This window comes from Spea bombifrons, chromosome 2 (genome assembly GCF_027358695.1).
Source record: "Spea bombifrons isolate aSpeBom1 chromosome 2, aSpeBom1.2.pri, whole genome shotgun sequence".
In the NCBI taxonomy this organism is placed as follows: domain Eukaryota; kingdom Metazoa; phylum Chordata; class Amphibia; order Anura; family Pelobatidae; genus Spea; species Spea bombifrons.
Genome location: NC_071088.1, coordinates 93,456,210 through 93,479,549, shown reverse-complemented (window position 1 = coordinate 93,479,549; position 23,340 = coordinate 93,456,210). Strand labels below are relative to the sequence as shown.

Here is a 23,340-nt window from a genome sequence, read left to right as displayed (position 1 = left end):
ATGGAGAACTGGAGAAGCGACACTTCTCCCAAAGTCTCCGGACAAAAAAATGGTGAAATCGCAGGTATGTAAATAATGTATTATATATTAGGTATGTATATCATGTGCATGAAATAACTTAGAGGTGGTGGCAAGGGACAAAATTATATGGGGGGATTCTGCACACATAAAGTAGACTTGATCGCTGAAGTGTACGTTTTAACATAGAAACTGCTCTTTTTGACTTCTAAGCTGACAAAACTTTTCTAACCAATCTACCCACAATATCTCTGTGAGCAGTAATATTAACATACCTGGAAACTTCTCAGGAGAAGCTACCAGGAACTCTCCCTCTTCTGGAGGAATGTGGGGGTGTAGCTTTTGGAGGGAATGTAGATGAGGGGGAGGAAGTAAGCATTGAGTATGTGTAACATGGCCAGGAAGTGGGTGTGCCACACATGCCACTCCCCTTCCTATTGAAAGAAGTAGCTGACCTGGTGATTAAGGTAAGTAGGGTTTTGCCTGGAGACTTTTTGCAAAACCTGAGATCCCAGGTATGAACATAACTGCAAGCCAGAATGAGGAATTCCTTAAGACTTCCTGCTTTTATTACATTATTAGTTACCTACATTGCAATCAAAAATAAAAAAGATATTTGAACCCTCTATTTATTTACAAAAGCTTTAGATTCGGCAGAGTAGATAAAGTGAGAAACAGATAAAGGAACGGTGAGACAGCCATGTCTTATTACTATTATTTTTTTATCCTCATTTATGCAAGCAATATAAAATATTAAAGAGCAGTTAGTGTTAGGACCAATCGTATGAATGGTATGCAATTAATATTTCCAGTCTTAAGGAGATGCATAGCCCCAAGTTCAGAAATATCAACCTCCTTCTAACAGCCATTAAATGTATTAAACGTACATGAACTCATGGACTACCAAACATGAAGTGCCTATCAGACATGATTCAGACAAGATACCGTGGACCTACATCCACTAGACTCCCACAAACACCTGTTCTCTGCACCTATCATAATCTATCAATAAAAAAAGGGAAAACTGAAAATGTAATCTTAAACTTATTAAAAATGTCACCATGCCTGCTGGTTTTTTTTTCAGAGCTGGTGCAAACCATCTTCATTAGGCTCTCTGGTACGTTGCTGGACATGGGACAAGGTCACAATTTTAAACTGGCCCATCTACACACTCTGGCCAGTCTCCACGCTTGTCAGGGTCCACTTTTCGCTGCCTGAACCATGGCTGAATTATATTCCTGCTACTGTCTGTACCTACCTCTCCGTCAATATGCATAAAGGGGTACAGACAGACTGCCCCGTATCCCCTTCACATGGACTCCTACCCGACCTGCTAGCCCGGGTCCTGACAACGCTCTGCGCCATGTTCCCTTAAGAGGTAGAACATTGAGACATGATATTATGCCCTGGTGCTCAAAACAAATCATGTGTGGCTTCATAAAAGACCCAGAGTAGTGGCCTGTGGCAGTATATCAATACTGTTTTATTAATTCATGATAAACCTATTAGAATATATTAAAATTGAGATTTGGTTATAGTTAATGGACTGAATCATGGTGTAGCAAAATTATGCAGAATGATCCATCAAGGCAGGAGAGGTTTATATGAGTCATGATGACAAATTGCTATTCTAAAGAGATCCATATTAAAACCAGGGACAAGGACAAAACTGAATGGTGAACTGTCAAAAATACACATTATCGTAAGACTAAAGTTCTAGGCCTCAATGGAATAAAAGTGTGATCATTGACACTATAGACAAAGTTGCACTTTGAGGCAGTTTTATAATGAGAACAGTATTATAAGAAACAAATGAGCATTAATGAGCTTTGAATGTTTAAACAAACGTTTCACCCTTTAGAAAGCAGACTTATCTTCATATGTCAGTAACACAAGACTGCCAGCAGATGGCAACAAATACCTACGTAATCATCCATTTTTGGCTTGGCCATTCACAAGTTTTTCCACAATGTTTAAATCATATCAGATCACAGAACTGTATCAGTATAATTCAGCATTTTTTCTAAATTTTCATAGACGAAGTCCATATAGAGACAATAAAAATCCATGAATTGTAAGTAATTATTCACACTTTCGAGATGTTATTTCTGTTAAAGGAACACTCTTATGCAGTTTAATGCCTAGTGTGGAAAATTGTAATAATAATAATAATAATAATAATAATAATGATAAAAATAATAATATTAACAAGTAATAAAACTTCTATGTTTTAAAAAGTGTTTAATTATCAGAGTAAACATTCTAAACAATTCTAAGAAAATGAATAATGCAGTACATATTTTTCATTAGTGGTCCTGATTGAACTTTAAATACATCTTGCCACCATAATTAAACAATGCTGAAAGACATTTAAAGAGGAAGCCAGAGTGTCAGGAATAAACATAAACATTAAATCTCAGAGAAGAGGTCAACATACAGGAACAATGTTTAGCTTAAACTGCTTCTGAAAGGAACATTGTCATTAAAAAGCTACTACAACTGTACAGGTACACGCATTTATATGAATTCTGAATTATGGTTCATCAAAGAGGAGAGCAATGTTGTTCTAATTCCCTATTTCTAATCGTGTCTTTGCTCATAGGTGGCCTGACCTAATAGTTCATAGTATCTGAGCTAGCTTTATGCAGGTTTGGGTTGAATTTTCCAAATTGTTCCCCATCGAACACAGATTAGCAAATATTTGTTTATTAACAATTATTTAAAAAAGTATTTCAAATAAAGGGTCTGTGTAAATAAACTGCAAATTTGAAAATATTTGGTTATACGTTCAACAGCCTGTTTCAGTGATGGGGAATGTTTTTTGCCCCAGTTTTCTGCATGAAACCAAGTTGCAGACCTTAAAGCGTAAACACTGCATGTTGGTGTAGTGCAGTCTTGTTTTCACAGAAGCATATACTCACACTCACGTACATGCATACACACACATACATATATACATGCATACATGACACAACTTGGCAGATACAGTTTATTTTGGCAAGACCTTGCACCCATCCTGTTTAATCTAAATGTAAATAAATATACTGTATTTATATTAAACTGGATGGGTGGCTTCTCAAATGGAACCTGTGTGCTGCTGCTGCCACTATCTATCCCATTTCTGCTCATCTCTCCTCTTTCTTTCCTATACTTGCCTTCTCTGCCTATCTTTTGCCTTTCTCTCCTCTCATTACCTCCCCTCTATACCTCTTATTTTCTTACTATCTCTCCTCTTTCTCACTATCCATGTCTCCCTTTTCTCCCCAACTCTTACCTCTCTTACTATCTCTAGACCTATGTTTCAGTGCTCCATTGTGGTGTTTGCGCCGCTTCAGATCTGAGTGCGGGGATATGACAGCATCATGCTTCGCAAGGGAGCAGTGAAACTGAGGTCTCTAGGAACAGAACTTGCGCACCCTTTATTGGGTCCTGACCTGCCCGTTGTGGCACACATTCCATAAGTACGCCATTGCTGCCCTATTTAATTCCCTTGGTTACACAATGGGTCACCTAGTATCCTTGGTTTCCCCAGCATTAACCATTGTAATATGGGGCTATCATAATAATGTTAGTTTCCCCTTACTCAATTTTAGACAAGATTTGCACTACATGACTCATCTTAGAATGTCCCTATTAGTCATGGCTTAAATAGAAACCTCTGTACCAAATCAGAACAATTCCAGCAGCCAATCATTTGATATTCATACAAATGTAAAATTATGCCAAAAGAGCTGTGAATATTCATCCATGTAAAATGCATCTATGTTACACATATTTATCAAAGTCATTTGAGATCTCTTTAGAAATGATCCTTTTTGTCACTTTGGGGGAAAATAATGAACAGGTATATCAAATTACAAATCGTATCAAAGCATATCAAATGGTGAGCATGCTTTTTTCTGACTATTTGACATGTTAACTGTATCCACCTCACAAAAATGAGAATAAAGTTACTATGTTGTTATGATGTATACTAAAGAAAATGGTTGGAATAAAGAATATGGAAACTAATGGGTAACAATACAAAGGAACCACAATTTACAGGATGTAAACTACAGGATGCTTCTTCTATCAGATCTAATTCATAAAATATTGTGTTTGAGATATAGGAGGTGTTAATACTTTGAGATTAGATTTTTTTTAAAAATCCAAAAACACAATGATTTTTTATGTTCTAATAATTCCTACTATTGAAAATATGCTTTTCATGGAATAAATAGGTAGGTACACATTGCATGAAATGTAAAATAGAATGTTCTTAGCTCATATAAATTGTAGTCCGACAAATGATGTATTAACTGCAAAAGATTACTAGGAGCATACATTGTGGAACAGTTTGTAGTTATATGTCATTTGGCTTGTCATTAAGAATATTTGAGGACCAGACTGAACACCTTTCTTCGGATTCAGAGAAAATAGTGGCATATTCTCACCTAGGCCAAGTGGGGCCAGGATGGTGGTCTCTCTGCTGCATAGCCAAGATCACCATATAGGAAAATTGGTTGGGGGGATTTGTAACCACCCCATGTACAGTACCGAGCCAACACAGCCTCCATACTATCGCATGTGCAGTATTTCAGTATACGACAACATATCCAGCTGCACACCATGGTCAGGTAACATAGGTAAATTGGGGCACTGCTCTGGTTGAGGCCTAGGGCAGCGCTCAGCTACATGTCTCCGACTTACAAGCAAGTTCATGCTTGAGCTTACATTAAAATTCTAATGATATATTTTGCTATTGTATAACTAGGGTGTGGTGTATTTTGCAAACTAGACTGCACTTATTGTGTAGCATCAATCCATTAAAACAAATTGTTGGGTTTTTTATGGATACTGGAGTCCATTTTGTTGATTTCGTTCTTATTTGGCTCCACTGCCTTGTCTGCCTCTACTGAAAACCAGAAGTATAACTAAGAACCATACGCTTACACTTACTTCCTGCATATCCTCTGTTGTACTGCCTTTTAATGGGATTATTAGAAGCCAATTGCAGGTACGCGAGATAAACATCAATATCCATAACTATGTTTCTGATGCTGTGTTTATTTGCCTAGATTAAATCCAGCTGCGCTTTTTTTTATTAGTAATTCCGATGTTACTAATTTTTCCTATCATTACTGTCTCTAAATGATAAAGTGTTGGAAAAAGAAGCGGTTTTTGACTTACATAACAGTCCAGGTATAGCGCTGGAGTTAAGCATGAGAAGAAAATATAAGAAGACTGCAGCGACACCAATCTAGAATAAATGTTGTTGCTTTTTATTAATAGCTAGTTGGAATGTTAGCCAAGTTCTTGCCAAATGCTGTACGTCTGCAGTACGTTTGACTGCAGAATTTCAGAGTTCTGCCTACAACAGTGATAAGCTATAAATAGAACAACACAAAATAGTTACATTTTGCTGATTTTTGGGGTCTAAGGTTGTCCCCTCTAAAAAAGTAAAATAATGAAAAAACTACTTTCTGAATGAAATCCATATTGATAATTCCTTAGTCTCACGTCCAAATGATGAAACGTGTCAGGTAACTGACGATTCATTATGAGTTCGGTGTACTGCGGCTGTATTTGTGATAGAATTGTAAGAAGATGAAATAAAATTCTACTACATCTGCTTTGCACACTTTTATTTATACCTGCTGTATACCAAGGATTACTACCAACTTCTGAGTGGAGGAGGTAGGTTTTTTATTTTTTTTACATATTAGGGTGTGCTGCCCCGAAGGTGGTTCTTGGTATACACTTCGCATTGTGGAGACTGAGTTGCTACACTTGTTTCTTCTCAGTGTTTTCTACCCAGAGTTCCCAGTCTGTAGGAACGTAGTAGGACATTTTGATTTTAGTGAAATGTTTTTATGATCATCTAGCATGGGCTGCAGGGCGCTTTGTCTTTGCTATATCTTTGAAAGCCATTGGTGGAACATCCATGAGTATCTTACTCCTACTTCAATGAATCTATATAACTCATCCCTTCCAATGTGTCCAATAATTCAATGAACTTGATGGAGAACTTAAGGATGGAAATACCATGTGTAGAGTGAAGGTGACCTCAGCTCATCAGTCACCAGATTTAAAGGCAACTCAAAGTAGAAATATTTCCATGGATATACCCAGTGGCGACTCTAGAAACAATATATAGGGGGGGCACACAAGATACCACAGTCAAACTGGGGGGGCATGAATAATTTCCACCATTAAATGATACCACTGAAAAAACACACACACACACACACACATATATATATATATATATATATATATATATATATATATATATATATATATATATATTGCCAAAAGTAATGTGCTATGGAATGATACTTTTGTTATTGGACAATACAATACTTGATCATTCAACATTGGAAGCCTGAAGCCACAATTTAGTACGACTAATCCTTGAAATCCTTTAAACAACACAATACCTTAACTTTTGCACTAAATGATTTCAAGGCCTAATATTAGATCCTGCTGCTGATATATATATAAATATATATATAAATATTAGACCCTGCTGCCCATATATATTAATATTAGCCCCAGTTGCCGATATATATTAATATTAGTCCCTGCTGACGATATATATATATATATATAAATATTAGACCCTGCTGCCGATAGCAGGTATAGATCAACACATTAACACACAAACCCAGCTTTCCATGTATAGATCAATTTAAATTCACTTGTGATCTCAGCACTGAAGGTATATATCAAATAAACAGAATCAGACATATAAATCCTGTATTTGCAGGTATACAATAATAATATATGAAACGTAGCATCGCAGGTATAGATCAAATAAATACATGGAAACAGCATTGCAGGTATTAATCAACTGAACAAGACATACAAACCCTGTATTTGCAGGTATACATAAATAATGTATGGAAACATAGCATAGCAGATATGGATCTACAGAATAACACAGAAACCCAGCTTTGCAGGTATAGATCAATTGGAATTCACATAAAAACACAGCATTAAAGGTATATTTAAAACCCCCTAAATTACAGGCATAGATCACAGGTTGCACACCCCAAAGCAAGCCCTGGCATCCACACTGCCCACATAGAACCTGGCCAGCACCCAGATAACACACATACGATTTGCCATCTTCGTCCCATATACACCCGGCCTGTGCCATCTCGGTCCCCAAGGCTCAAATATCCTGCTAGTGCCATCTTTGCCCTTCCACAATTATACATCTATGATACACACAAACACATTAACTCATGCTCTCCCTCATTCAGACAATTCATCCACACATTAACTCATGCTCTCCCTCATTCAGACAATTCATCCATTTTAAGAAACTACGCCCCTTGGAGCTTCAAATGAGGGGCTACACGTATTTCTAGGACAAAAGTTGAGTGCACAAATAATGATGGAATATGTCTCTTTGGCTAGAAAATATGTTTTTTCTATCCATAGCGACATGTTCATTTGTGTCTAGCGCACTCCATGTTTGTACTAGAAACACATACAGCCCCTCATTTGATGCGCCAAAGTGTGTAGTTCTTGCAAATGTGTACTTTTTGTGCCATAATTTAACTTCCTACATGAGCAGTAATGGCACGTCAAGGCTTCAACCCTAATTACTGATCATTCACACGCCTTTCATATCTCCATTCACTCGCAGAAGCACACACCATACTTTCCATACATTCACTCACAGTAGCACACACCATTCTTTCCCCTTACAATCCCAAAGAAATGATGGTAAAGGGAGAAAAAAAATCACTTTTACAGCAAAAATAAGTTTTGCAGTAAAAATGCAAGGCGCTCCAGGGATGAGATGGTTACTCACATACCGCACAGGCTAAATGGCTGATTTTAATAATATTTGCAGTTCATCAGGATTTCAAAAATTGCCTCCCTCTACCGTTGGCTAAATTTAACCCCATGATCAAAGGGATCATGGGATTAAAAATTAGTATCGGCCATTTTTAAAAAGGGAATGTGACTTTTTATAGCTATATGATCGCTGTGGTAACATTGCCTATCACAGTGATCATTTAGCTAGAATACTTAAACTTTTTTATTTTTTTTAAAGTTTAACTACTTTATGTTTAAATCATTTTTTAACATTTTTTTTAACGTAATTTTTTAAAATTATTTTACAAGCTATATATCGTTGGAAAGGTGAGATAATTACCTTTCCAACGGTATATGTTGGAGGTCTGTAGCTGCTCAGGTGCCTGAGATACAGGCATCTAAGCAGCATGCCCCCATACCTCTTTAACTGACAATTGTCAGTTATTAATAAAGTTGCGCGGTGACGTCATCGCGTCATTACGCGCGACGTCACCGGCCGGATCGGGTGGCCCCGGTGATGCCCTTCAGTGTGAGGGGCAGATCGCCGGGGCAGGTGGTGATGGAGGTCCACAGACCTCCATCAAGGTAAGATAGTGCTAGCGACGGCATGGTGCCGTCGTTAGCACCCGACTGTGACTGCTAGCGACGGCACCATGCCGTTGTTAGCAGTCAAGGGGACTGTCCTGGGTGGCTCCAATTTCGGCGGGGGGGCAACAGGGGGGGCAAGGAATATCCTAGGGGGGGCAATTGCCCCCCCTTGCCCCCCTGTAGCGACGCCACTGGATATACCATACTATTTTAATTGTAGATATATTTTACACATTGAATTGATGTTGCATCATTTTTATATTAAATGGTGGATAAAAACATATATTACAAACAGTTTTCTATTTTCCCTTATTCTAATATTTTTCACAAATATTTAATAATAGAGGTTGTAAACCAGGCAAACCAAGTTTAAACATGGAAGAGATGTAAATATAGTTATCAAATTCTGCCTCTGTTCTGGTGTTCATTTTTGACTCTGAAATTTAATTAATTCTCACCAATGCTGTTCAATCTTCATCCTGTATCTAAAATCAAAACACATTTCATGTTATGTGCTTGAAATAAAATTCACTGCATCCCATTTACTGATATTTAGACAGAATACTTTCAATCTTGCCAATCATTTCCTGCGCAGCCACCATTTTTTTTCGATGAATATAAGTAGGATATTAAAAAGGCAGGGTTCAAAGGGAGCCGTGCAGGTGAGTTGGAGGGAAACGGAATTCCAGCAGTAATACAACATGAAAGTCTGATCATATTAGCATGTGTCACAAAAATGTGGTGGATTATAGATCCTTCACTGTCTTGTATTAGCACCTCATCATATCCGACTACCATACGCAGATCCTAACCCAATATAAAATGTGATTTATACACTGATTTTCATAAAAGACTTTGTGATTTTGCAATACTTTACAAAACAAAAGAAAATAGTTTGATCATGACCATATTCCTACAATGAAACAGCATCAAAATGACAAAGCCTTTAATATTTTAATATACTCGAAAGCTGTTACAAATAAACGTTATTATGATCAAATATTGGCATCCACACAAGCAATTATATATCAATTTAGCCTCTATGTACTTTGAAGGAAACAGGAATTTAATATTTGAACCTATTAAGTAAAAATTGATAAGCCATAAAAACATGCATTTAACCCCGCCGCGACCAGAGGGTTTTTTTGTCTCATTTTTACCATATGTTTGTTAAACCGTGATTCCGCCTTTCCATATTTTTGTGCCTAGTTTTGTTCAGGAGAAATACATAAAATATAATCATTCTTGGTGATCATAAGTCACTAAAAAAGAAAATAAAATGTTCAAGATGGCCACATTCGTCCTTCACATATTACCCTATATTACTAATACTATTAGCTTAACCTGTTCGCACCCAGTAGGTTGTACCGGTACGTCCTTAAAAGCTCTGCCATGAAGCCCATTAGGACTCACTGGTATGTCCTGACTTTGTTGCAGCGCCAGGGACATCTCCCTGCTACTACACAGGACATCAGGCATCCCTAGCTTCGGTCCAGAAGATCATGCACTGGTACATCGTTATATAAGGAATACCCAATAACAAAATCAGGTATTACCTTCCTGTTGGTGTCAGTGCTGACATCTACCTAAAGATCAGTGGAGGACAGGAAATACTCAGCAGGCTCTTTCTAGACCTGGATGGGATCTCCTTTGCTTCCCCTGCTGGCTGATTGAATGTATTGTAATCTGCAATACAAGCATACCTGGGAACTTCTGTGCTCCGGCTACCTGGAGCCTTCCCTTGTGGGACGCGGCCAGGACTGCACACTGACGTCAGTGGGCGGTACCGCTGACGCCGGTGGGTGGTCCCGCTGATGTCGGTGGGCAGTCCTGCTGATATCGGTGGGCGGTCCCGCTGATGTCGGTGGGCGATCTCGCTGACATTAATGTAAGTTCCCGTAGACGTTGGGGAAGTTCCCGCTGATGGGGGATTTCCTGCTGACGACAGTTGGAAACACCCCCATTTAAAAGAAAAATAGGTGGGGAGTGGGTGGGTCAAGACCCCGCTCCCGCAAACCCGAGGATTCGGGTCTTGACCCGGAGAACCAGAGAAGCAGTGCTCACCGGGCAATCTCCAGGTCAAACCCGGAGAGTTCCCAGGTATGAATACAGGACTAAGGAGCACAGATAGTACAAACATATATTAACAATAATAGGGAAAATAAAATGGTGGTAATTTACTCATGATCAATAGCATCTCCAAGTGGTTAGATGATACATTACAACCTTCATTGATTATAATAGAAGTTTTGGGCTTCTATAGCAGTCAATGGAGGATGCAATGCTTTGTGAATTGTGAGACATATAGGTGTGTGTGGACAGTGAATGCTTTTTTTTACATGTTATGCTTAACCCCCTTTATTCTACAAAACATGAGCTCTGTGCTATTGAAAGGTGATTTTTTTTAAACCCCACATCCTACTGGGAACAGGATTGGTGAATATGGCATTTGTAATCTGTATTCTCCCAGAAATGTTATAATTAACCCCCACACCCTGTACATGGGGTGGTGGGAGAAGAAGATGTGACTCATATGCCCCCCCTTTGGTTAAGAGGCACTTTGAAGGACCTCTGTTTTAAAAAAAAATATTTTTATAAATAGTATATCAGCATATCTGATGCAAATTACTGCTGTGCTCTATTTCACCATAACTATTTAACAGAGTTAGATAATGCACCCAGGTCAAACTAATATGGTTGTGGGTACGAGCTCTTGCTTAATGATATATATATATATATATATATATATATATATATATATATATAAAGTTGCAGATGAAGACATACAAGTTGTTATTTACTTTCCTGCAGATTTAAGGTCTCATCAATTTCCAAACAACATCAGTGAATGTTGCTTCACAAGTATTAGCATACAGGGGCATGCAACTGTGGTCGTCTGGTCAGTCAAGTTAACCCAATCACTCAACCTTTTTTTTTAAATCAACTCCTTTGGGTCATGGTCCAAGTGCTGTCTGTAAACCCCAGACTAGAACTCAACATGCCGTGAACAATTTGGAAACTTTATTATTAACTGAACTTATTGCTTGTCTTGTTATTCCAGCTATGGCAGCAACTGAAAACATATTTATTCCCAGCAAAATGACTCAGTATAAATGTATTTTAATTATAAACAGAAAAAGAGGTTATAAAGTACACCAATACAACAAAATGAAGTCTGACAAAAGTATAGCATATATATATATATATATATATATATATATATATATATATATATATATATACGTTGTGCTAATGCAATTACCTAAAGCCTCAAGGTTAATCTTACCACAAAGAAAATGTAATGTATAAATATAATTAGGGAAAGAAGGGTCAAGACGTAACATAATTTGAAATTCCATTCTTAAAATATTCGCTTAATCTTGTACTCGTGTTTGCTTTTTAAGCAGTCTGTTTAAATTTAAAATACTTAATACTAATAAGCAGAGAAATGATTTGAAAATGTAATAGAAAAAGAGATTATGTGAAGTGTCTGTTGGGTATTCTCATGCACTGAAAATTTCCTGTTGAATTAGATATAATTTTCTTGTATTGCTCTAGTTTCCCTCTGTGGATATACTGACAAACGTTTAGCGCAGGTAAAATTATTTTCAGTAATTGTTAAACTCCCAAAGTATATATGTTGAGCAGGCACCGGAGATATGACAATGGAGTTCTTGATTTCAATTGAATCACATGTTAGGTATAAAATTCCTTTCTTATAAATAAGAAATATTTGGATATTTTCAAGTTATTGTCTGTAGCAAATAATTAACTGTGATATAATCATTATATTGATTTTTTTTCTTTGCTTTAAATGTAACAAATTCATATATATTTAGATTACTGCTTACTTCTCAAGTGTCTTGTTTTTAACAGGATGATAGTAACGTTCGGGTGCTATCCTGCTGCCACTCCAAGCTGCCCCCCTGTCTTTCTTTTGTGGGCAGTGGCTATCATGGGCCAGTTAGGGGAATCCGAAGAGCTCCCTTAACCATCCCACCAGGCTGTAATATTGATTGAGGTCTATGCTTTATGCCTGAATGCAACTCAAGGTAGTAAGGTCAGTCAACGGTCCACCCAAGGTGAACCTCAAAACTTTCCCTATTGACTTCTAACCCCACTTCCAATCAGGCAGCCATCACTGATATCCCAATTTGGGCACTTGAAATGTTGATGATATGTTAATTCGTAAATGATGACCAATCTGTTAAGACTATTGATGGGACCTAGATATACAGTGATGTGAAACATGAAGGAGAATGTTGGAGCATGGCCAAAATAGGCACAAAAACGGCAGCAGTGGGCAGGCTCAGATATAGTCCCTGTGGTGTCACTAAAACATGGTGCTATACTTCCAAACCTCGTCTGCAGTGGGATATTGGGCCCTGTTTAAGTGGTTGAGCAATAGAGGTTCTTACTGTTGCATGTATAGGACAGAAAAATAGAGTAGACTTATCATTAAATTATACACTAATGCTCACAAGAATTCTATTCCTTTTGAAAGAAGTATTGAAATAAAAAAAATTCATCTTGCACATAGCACTGTGCTAAATTCATGCAGATACAATTTGGAAATAGTGTTGCAACCTCTTAATTGGACTGATAGAAAGATCTCATTTTTTTTGATTTGGAAATAATATAATTATATTGGTGTAAACTACCCAAAACCATAGATTTCCAACACCTAGGGAAAAGAAAAAATGTTGGTGCGCTAAGTTGCAGGCTCAAGTAATACAAATGTATAATATGAGGCCTACCTCATATTGCATCCAATTTTGAAATCTGACTACCTTTTGAAAACAGAAGGTGTGAACAAACATTTTTCATTACAGCTACTTTTTTGGAAGAAACAATGAAGCATATTTTGGGCGATAAAGTAAACTCAGATTGCAGAAATGGAAATGAGTATGAGTTGTAATGTAATAAGGACGGAAGCCCTATTTTTACCAGGAAATGACTTGACTTAAAATATGACTTAAAAACATCTGAACAAATAATATAGGTACTGGTAGATGGCTACTAGATTCATATGGAATTTCTAAATTAAAAACCTCAAAACAGATATCAGCATTATGCTGATATGTGTTTTGAGTTTGCAAATTTTTACACAATATGCTGGTCACTTTGGCTTTAGCAGCACCTGATAAAAATAAGCAGGCATGCAATTTACTATAGAATTTATTTTATACATTTCATTTATGATAAAATATGAGATCCTTGGTTAATTTACCCAACTAGATATGGGTAAAGACCACAAGATACTCCACACAGGCTTATCCAGACTCTTCCCTAGAATAGACCGATTAAGTATACGCCTATACATACTTCATATATAATAACAACATATAGATAAGGCAACTAGAAGGACTTTCCTCCCCCCTACCTTATGTGATCAAGAGTGTATGTGATGAATGTATTATAAAGATAGATTACATTAATTTGAAATAAAAAAACAAACATTTTATATATTTTACTGACTATCATTTTTAATGTCTGTTCATCAAGAAATTCAGTAACTTTATTCCAAATACAGAATTCAAAGTGAGTTAGCCTTTTCCAGCAGAGGGCATGAAACCTTCACTTCAGAAACATAAAAGATAATACGTATCGTAATGCTGGGCATAGAACTTACACAGGATGTACTAAAATACAGATGTTTGTGATATCAAACCATAGGTGTTTTTAGGCAGATGCAATGCATAATTCAATAGCATACGATCCTATTTATTTTTCCCTGCCCATTAGTGATTTCAAAACAAAACACTGTTGCAGGAATAAATCTTAAATCACCTAAACCACAATGATCTGGTTCTAGCATATAATATACTGATTTCCTTGAGTTCTCAAAATAAATGTTCAATAAACAGGACACATTGCATCTTTGTATATATATATATATACCGTATATATATATATATATATATATACGGTATATATGGAATAAAGTACGTAGTTGAAAATTGCCACTAAAAATATCAATCTTTGACCAATCTAATATACAATAAATATATCAAAATCATAATTCCAGTTTTAGAAAAGGAAACCTAGATACTGGTAAAATGGTCTTTGTGTTCCTGGGTAGCATCCACTACTTTGATGTGTGATTTAAAAATATATCTGGTAACTAAAAATATGAATAGACATAATATTGAGTAACACGGTTCAAAATTTTGACTTATTTCCACTGTGAGCAGCAAAGTAACACGTAACTTCATAATCAGAAATGGCATCCAGCTCAACAACAAACCATTTATGGACCAAATGTTAAACATTTCTTTACCAATCTGGCTCAGGCAATAACTGCGAGAACAGAGAAAAATGCTGATTTTTTTTTGCTTATCACGTGGATGAAATAGAAGGTGAAGTATGTTTGCTGCAGACATCTCTCTTTTTTGCTTTTTTTTTTCCTGCATTTTCTTTTAATCCGCAACTCGGCTTGTTGCTCTTCAAATTGAAATATCCTGAACAGATGTAAAAACACATGTGAACCACTGCTCACAAGCTGTGCAAAGCTTTGCTTCATCTGCTGATGATGTGAGCCTTAAGGAGATCTTTTTAAAATTTCATCACTATTCAAAAAGATAATTAATACGTACCCCCAGGCTTTGATTATGCTATACCCAGTGTGTACTGCTGGTACAAAAATAATGAGGCACTCATCAGGTCCAATGAACACTTGCAGCAGAACATTCAGTTTCCATAAGAAATTTAACATTCAGCCATGGTACTGCAGACGTGGCTTAATCTAATTTTCGATTGTAACACAATACAATAGATAAAATCACTTGGTTGTAACCAGCGCCGGCATTTTGTTTACACAAAACCCTACTCAGGATTAAGCAGATGGTCCTATTAACGGCTTAATTGAAGTTTTCTAATCTAACCATTTTCTGATATAAACAGAGAAAGGTAATGGAAAACTGGAAGGGAAAATAATAACCAGAAGCAATGGCACAGGGTATAATAGAATGATAGATTTTACATTAGTAGAGAGGTAAGGATGCATTTTTTATGCTAAATGAACAAAACATGTGCCATACTATTAGTTGGAGGTTAAAAGATTTTAATAATATTTAAGGGGAAATATAAGATTTTGCAGTTTTTTCTAGATAACAGATTGCCACACTCCTGGACTTCTATTTTATTATTATTATCATTATTATTATTATTACTGCTTATTTTTTTTAACAGTAACATAGTGGATTTGTTGAATTAATATGATCTAGATTTTTTCTCTGTAAAATGTATGTGGATCGAGGTATACATTCCACAATATCAAATCTGGGGCTCAGGGCAAGTTTCGGCCTCTTTGCCCCACCTGCATGCCGTCACCCAGCTTGGATAAAAAGGTAAACCACTTAAATAACTGTAAGGGGGTCCTCTCCAGTAGTTGTGCACATTGCTGAGATGTTATTCCCAGCAAACACTCAACCAGAAGGTACATACCCATTCACTGTAACACAAAAACTCAAGGAGAATATTAAATAGCACCTGGCTCCTGACTAATTATAATCTTATTGCTACCTTCCAACAAATCCTGGGTCTTGTCTTGTCTATTGCTGGATGAAATAAGACGTGGGACATCGCTAACAATTGAATGTGTGAGAAGAGCTTTATGAGGCTCCTCAGAGGTGCGTATTAACCCCTTAACGACAATCCCCGTACATGTACGGGGTTGCCGTGCAACGTGTTAACGACAATGCCCGTACATGTACGGGCTGCCGTTAAATAGCTGCATCGCCGCGATCGCGGCGTTTTCCCCGCGATCGGCGGCTTTGCAGCATCCACGGAAGCCTCACAAGTGGCCGCCGCCGCACCGATCATCAAAGATCGCAGCGGCGCCCGGCTAAAACTGCTTAGGAAGCGATCGGAATCGCTTCCTAAGCATAAACTGTGTTGCTGACATGCCTCAGTATCGAGGCATGTCAGCAACACTAGCCCCCTACCCCGATCGCCTTGTGATTGCTCCGAGGAACAACCACAAGTGCCATCCTGTGAATGACGTTGCCGTCATTCACAGGATGGCATTAACAATAGATCTGAGTTCACAGAGGGTCTATCCAGACCCTCTTGAGAACTCTCGAGCTCCTCCTGCAGGTTGAATGCAGGTACTGCATCCAACCATGCAAGGTCAATGGAGCCCAGCTCACTAATGAGAAGGACTAGTAATAATAAAAAAAATAAATAAAAAAAAAAAACATTAAAAAAAAAAATTTGGTCAAAAATATGGGACATGGGGCAGATGTCTAAATGGCAAAAAAAATACACACCTCACAAAGGGGGCCTTTTACCTCCCAAATAACCCTACAAACCCATGCATGGGGGGTATCACTGCGCTCAGGAGATGTTACTGAACACATATTGGGGTGATGTTTGACACGGACATACACCAGGAGCGATAAATTTATACCTGAAGTACAACATGTGTGAAAAAAATACAAAAAAAATTTACTACCATAAAGTTTCACAAAGGGTGGTGGTAAAATTAGTGCATGGAAAGGGTTTAAATACCAGTATTTCAGATACCTTGGGGTGTCTAGTTTTAAAAAATATATAATTTGATGGGGTAAATTGCATTGGCCGGCTTCAAAGATACCCGAAATGGCACATGGGGGGAAGAATTACCAGATTTGGAAAAAAAGGTTTTGAAATGGCAAAACGCTACCTGTATTTATTGCCCCATAACGTGCAGAAAAAAGCAAAAAAACATAAAAACATTGGGTATTTCTAAACTCAGGACAAATAGTAGAATCTATTTAGCAGGTTTTTTCATTAGTTTTTGCAGATGAGTAAAAGTTTTCTGTTTAAAAAGTGAGAAAAAGTAATTTTTTAACAAAAAATCCTCATATTTTATCATTTTTTTTATAGTAAATTAGATGATATGATAAAATGAATAGTATCTAAAGAAAGCCCTGTTTGTCCTGGAAAAAACAATATATAATATGTGTGGGAGCACAAAATGAGAAAGAAGAAAATCACAGCTAAACAGTAACACTGAAAAACGTTAAAAGAGCCATTGTCCCACAATATACTACGAGTAAAAACCCATATTGTCCTTAAGGGGTTAATAAAGACATAGTGTTATATTTGGTAATATGTAGGAATAGTGATTCAGGCATTGAAATGTTCCCGGAGAATGCTCCACTCTTAGAGGTTTGTCCTAGCATTGTTCAAAATACGTCTTGAACTAGATTCCATTTGAATTGCTATTTTTTGTATGCAAACGTAAATTTGATCAATGCTAAGGTGTACGTTGGCACAGAGCCTTCCATATTGACAAATAGCAGCAAAAAAGCTCCAGATAACCATAAATTGTGTAATAAAATAGACCAAAGGAGATTTCAAGCAGTAAAGAGACAAAGAAAATGTGCAGCCTTTGGGTATCTTTACAACAAAGTGTTACATCTGTGTTATTGAACTACTACCTAAGTATTAAACCGTTTACTATGACACTGTATGACAGTTGACAAGTATGAGTAATAAGTAGTTGTTAGCTGGTTTTCATAACTTATAATAGATCACGATGGTGATACGGTGCTAGGGGTTTTAAGTCCTTGAGTGCATAGGCCATATAGAATAAACTAGACGATCTACTTCGGTATTTTAAATAAGCATTGGATGGCTGTGTTTATCTGCTTTTATGGATGTACAAAATGTACATTTCATGTTTTATAGCTATTCGCATAATGCACAAGCCAAAGATTGTTCACCAAAGATTCATAATAATTCATAATAATTACAATGAACTAAACAATTTTATATCAAAAAACAGTTTGAAGTGAAATATAACAGATGAGTGTCTGGTCAAAGCAGAAAATTGATACAGGCCCATCCTAGACAGACCTGGGACTAACAAGAGCAGCATCTGTAATACTCCAATACTTTGTTCCCAAGGTGGTAGTAAGGCTAATCTTCTCCACCAGGGAATTTGGGGGAATTAAAACATATTATCCTCAATAGGAGAAAGTTCCATGGACAAAAGTCTCAGGGGACTTTTCCCCTGAAAACATGAGCATCTGCTAACCTAAATATAGTCTCCATTTTTTGGCACACTCTCTCCTAACTAAAGATTATGGGTTGTTGTGAGATATATGGTTGTTATGTATTTACTGAAAAGGTCTATAGTTAATGCAAAATTAATTGTAAGTATTGCGAGGTCAGTGCTAATATTTATTTATAAAACAGGTTTTCCATTATCTTAATTTCTACATGCTGGTTCAAACATAATGACTATATTACACTGAGATATGATTTAGTTGCTTGACAGCAATGACAAGGAATTATTTAGTCTAGTTTAGCTAGTTATTATCTGTGTGAGAAATGAGGGATTCCTTAGTAGAAATTATTCAGAAAAAGTAATGTGTTTTTTTTCTTTCATATTTTTATAAATACCCAAATCCCTGGTTAATGCGTGCCAATAAGGCACTAAAGCAGTTGCTCCCTCTTTAGACTTGGCAATACGTACCATAAGCTTTAAAAACAATTATCATTCAGCTGGTGTTGAAATTGATTCTTGGGTTGACGAGAGCCGTCCCCTCTTGGCTGGTAAGGTCCTGCCATGGGAAGCAATTACTGCAAGATGCCAGCTGACAGACTCATTCCATGGAAAGTCAGGTTGCGTTGATCCTCAGGCACTCTTAAGGCAAATTGTATCCTCACACTCATCTTAAACGTCTTACGGACTGTTCCCTTCTATAAGGGATAATGGATAGTTCCTTTTTTACTGTGGCATGTGAGAGAATAACACTGGACACCTCACATTTTACAATAGGATTTTTAATTTCACTGCAGTGATATAACACAACGATTAAGAGAGACTCATAAAACAAAGGGTATTGGGACTTGCCTTAGGAAAACTCATAGAACACAATTCTTGTGACATTATTGTAGTTGAAATACGTGAACCAAATTCAATCAGTGGAAGACTGTCTCAAGAGATTACATTTTTTTAAATCTCTTAAAGTTGGACTAGAGATCTGGTGTTACACGGTTTGTCACGTTATTTCATTATCTGTGAAATTAAATATACTGTTTCTGACATGGAATATACAATATCTCACAAAAGTTAGTACACCCCTCACATTTTTGTAAATATTTTATTATATATTTTCATGTGACAACACTGAAGAAATGACACTCTACTACAATGTAAAGTAGTGAGTGCACAGCCTGTATAACAGTGTAAATTTGCTGTTCCCTTAAAAATAACTCAACACATATCCATTAATGTCTAAACCTTGGCAACAAACGTGAGTACACCCCTAAGTGGAAATGTCTAAATTGGGCCCAAAGTGTCAATATTTTGTGTGGCCACCATTATTTTCCAGCACTGCCTTAACCCTCTTGGGCATGAAATTCACCAGAGCTGCACAGGTTGCCACTGGAGGCCTCTTCCACTCCTCCATGACGACATCACGGAGCTGGTGGATGTTAGAGACCTTGCGCTCCCCAACCTTCCGTTTGAGGATGCCCCACAGAGCTCAATAGGGTTTAGGTCTGCAGACATGCTTGGCCAGTCCATCACCTTTACCCTCAGCTTCTTTAGCAAGGCAGTGGTCATCTTAGAGGTGTGTTTTGGGTCATTATCATGTTGGAATACTGCCCTGTGACGCAGTCTCCGAAGGGAGGGGATCATGCTCTGCTTCAGTATGTTACACTACATGTTGACATTCATGGTTCCCTCAATGAACTGTAGCTCCCTAGTCCCGGCAGCACTCATGCAGGCCCAGACCATGACACTCCCACCACCATGTTTGACTGTAAGCAAGACACACTTGCCTTTGTACTCCTCACCTGGTTGCCGGCACACACTCTTGACACCATCTGAACCACATACGTTTATCTTGGTCTCTTCGGACCACAGGACATGGTTCCAGTAATTCATGTCCTTAGCCTGCTTGTCTTCAGCAAACTGTTTGCGGGCTTTCTTGTGCAACATCTTTAGAAGAGGCTTCCTTCTGGGACGACAGCCATGCAGACCAATTTGATGCAGTGTGCGAGTATGGTCTGAGCACTGATAGGCTGACCCCCCACCCCTTCAACCTCTGCAGCAATGCTGGCAGCACTCATACGTCTATTTCCCAAAGACAACCTCTGGATATGACGCGGAGCACGTCCACTCAACTTCTTTGGTCGACCATGGCGAGGCCTGTTCTGAGTGGAACCTGTCCTGTGAAACCGCTGTATGGTCTTGCCCACCATGCTGTGGCTCAGTTTCAGGCTCTTGGCAATCTTCTTATAGCCTAGGCCATCTTTATGTAGAGCAACAATTCTTTTTTTCAGATCCTCAGAGAGTTATTTGCCATGAGGTGCCATGTTGAACTTCCAGTGACCAGTATGAGAGAGTGTGAGAGCGATAACACCAAAATTAACACACCTGCTCCCCATTCACACCTGAGACCTTGTAACACTAAAGAGTCACATGACACTGGGGAGGGAAAATTGCTAATTGGGTCCAATTTGGAAATTTCCACTTAGGGGAGTACTCACTTTTGTTGCCAAGGTTTAGACATTAATCGCTGTGCGTTGAGTTATTTTGAGGGGACAGCAAATTTACACTGTTATACATTGTAGCAGAGTGTAATTTCTTCAGTGCTGTCACATAAAAAGATATAATAAAATGTTTACAAAAATGTGAGGGGTGTAATCACTTTTGTGAGTTACTGTATATTGTATATCCATGATCTCTTTAGATACATAAAGTAAGCAAGGTCAGACTTGTTTTGTTGAGCCACATGATGCCATATAGAAACATACTACCTAGATTTTCATTAACATTCCTTTAGGACTTATAGATAAATGGAAACGTGAAAAGCGCTAAACAACACATCAAGCTAATGCAAAATTTACAGACTAAGTTTTAAAATGTAGTGTTTTTGTGCCCCAAAATGTGTTACAGCTGTATTTTTTCTTTTAATTTTGGATACTATTAATTTGCTTTTCAAGCCTTGGTAATTGTTTTGCTAAAATAAAAACACCCTCCTGTTATTTGAAGATATCTCAGATGGTATCTGGCTACATGCCCCAAGTAAAGTGGTCATATAGTGGGAGATTTAGTTATGGCTATGTACAAAAATATATGTTTGATGAGAAGCAAAATTATTAGTTTAGATAATGGTAACATTTATCTGCAATTTAGGTTAAATAAGTACAGACATATACAGACTAGGATAAACAGGTCCCTTTTAAGGAGAGAATAGAAGGCCCATGCTTTTTAACTGTTGAGTTAAAAGCAGTAAAAAAGCATTCATGTCTAATTACTTGCAGGAAATGCAAATTAGTTCTCGTACAAAGCTTGCAAAGTAGTCTTTTCACCACAGTAACCATGGAATAAGAATTTGACAGCAGATATATACAATTCAACCCATCTAGTCTGCCCATTTTTATTGGTTTAAAGACTCAGACCTTAATCAGTCCTTGGTCTCGTCTTAGATCCAGGATAGCTTTATGCCTATACTATACATGTTTAAATTATTCCACTTATTCTGGGACACAATATCACCTATCCACCACCTTCTCAGCAAAATAAAACATCCTTATGTTGCATCTTAGCATCTCACTCAGTAGTACTGTCCGACCAACAGGAGTATAATGTTGGTTGCAACTGTGAATTTTTGCTCCAGAATAACTCAACAAAGCAAGTGTGTCCTTTGAGTCATCTTCTGGGTAAAGTGTTCCTTCAATCACATTACATGTATGAAGAAGTGGGGATTGTGCTCCGGGCTAAACAAAAGCCAACCCACCAACCAACCACTTACCCAAATAATACACAGACAACTGTATATGGATGAAAACAGGCCACAGCTTTATTACAAAACTCAAAACCATACTGTGTTAGCCTATTTTCTAGAGAAAAACACCAACTTATAACCAATTAAATATTAACAATAAATATTTTACACTGAACAACATCCAAACCTAACTAACACAGTAATAATAAATTAACTCCGCCCTTGCCAGCCCTGATTCCATACTTGTAACCACCAATGTACTCACCTCCCCCCTGTGCTGCCACCTCTCAGTGTTAACCACCAGCCGACCATAGGCTCGGTGGGCATGACCAAGGTCATTGACCTTACCACAAAAGGTCAATGACCCGCCTTCTGTCCTTAATACCACCTTCCATATCCACCATTACCAATTCCTGACCTGCAAGGACACGCCAGCCGCCTGCTGTGACAAAGAAAATAAAGTTAGGACATAGAAATGACATAGGAAAAAAGGGGAGGGAGATAGGGAAGTGACTGCTAGCCGGCTACCAAAATGGAAATGACCCAGCTCACCCAAAGTTCACCCCTATATCCCCTCTGAATGCACGCCCCTCCCCACCACTGTGCACTCACTCACACTCATACATGTGCCCTGTACATTAAGCTATGCTAATTCCCAGGGGAGTTTTCCTTAGAGTGTGCTGTTCTTTGCAGGGTGCTGTTGGAGGGGATTAATAATGGCCCACCCATTTATGCGTACGCCTCTCCAACAAAACCTTTTAAAATAGATTGTTTGAGATTGAGAGTTTCAGTGGTTGATTTCTTGGGGCTCCAAGAATGTAGATATGGCCTTAAATAGTGATAATTTAACACTGACGTTACCTTTTTAGAAATCCAAAAAAGTGTAGCACCTAGGCAAGTATACCTATTTAATAAAGCTTCACAAAATATTTAATCAGCATAAAATCAAATAAGTTAGCATATTAAACTCTACTAGAACATTTATTACACAGTCCTAAATTAAAACGCTAGCTCCCTTTCTGGCAACTAAAGAGATGATAAAAAAAACAAAACATTGGGGGAAAAAATGAATGGCAAGACCAGTAGAGGGGGGGAAATGTGGATCACCTATATATATACCTTTATTAAATGAATATGAAATAATAACTCGCAGCATCTGCAAGAATTATCTGCCAAAATGATTCTTTTCACA

At 37.6% G+C, this 23,340-nt stretch overlaps 1 pseudogene; it reads left to right on the top strand.

Annotated features, from left to right (window-relative positions):
* LOC128473766 (coagulation factor VII-like) overlaps positions 1–23,340 on the top strand; it is a 45,353-nt pseudogene continuing 22,013 nt past the window's right edge.